Genomic DNA, 840 nt, shown 5'->3' with positions numbered 1-840 from the left:
TTCCGAAATTTTTGGGGTTTTCACTTCATTTCCTTGCCTTTTCTGGTTGTAAAAACACACACAGTGGTGTCTTCTACTTGGTACTAATATCTTGCCACTATCAGCATCCATCATTTTCAACTTAAATCTGTTATGTTCAGATCCTGTCAAGAAGTCAAGGTCTGGAGAAATGTTTGGGAATTTGAAATGGAGGCTGTGTTTGCTGTTTGCTGTCTGCTAGAGTGCGCTGCTTCATCCAGTGCATCATAAACACAACCCATCCAGGTGAGCAGTAACTCACCTGCTGTGCAGTCTGTCTTTTCACTTTAGTTACAGAAGTGTATGTGAAGTCTTCACATTTCCTGTATACTAACAATAGATAACCCAGTATATAAGGAATACATGGCTTGATCCAAGAATTATTTGGGATGAGTTTATGTACTGGGATTGTGTGTGTACCCTGTCAGTCACTTTTTTTCTTAATTATCTTGTGACCCTTCAGAAGGTGTACTGTATGTATTTAGACCAAAATTCACCTTGAAACACTGGATTTATTGATTGCTATAGTATTGCTGATAGTATTGATTGCTATTGTTGTAAAAGATCTACATACAGTAGAATGCATGGTGTTACACAAAGCTGTCACAGTTTTTGATCCGACTAGACATTTCAGAAATCACTGAGCAGCTTTTATTATAGACACCAGTTGCACCATTATCTCACACAGGAAGGTGCTGGGGCACAGCTACAACTGTACCCACACCCCAATGTTCGAGTTAATCCCACTTCTAGTCTACATTAGGAGGTGGTTAAATGTCACTTTAATAGGTTTATTTTAGGGACAGAGGGTACAGCACGAGA

The sequence above is a fragment of the Seriola lalandi genome, unplaced genomic scaffold, assembly GCF_002814215.2.
Source record: "Seriola lalandi dorsalis isolate HSWRI2012SDOR001 ecotype SW California unplaced genomic scaffold, Sedor1 jcf7180002054048, whole genome shotgun sequence".
Classification (NCBI taxonomy): Eukaryota; Metazoa; Chordata; class Actinopteri; order Carangiformes; family Carangidae; genus Seriola; species Seriola lalandi.
This window is presented reverse-complemented; position numbering follows the sequence as displayed.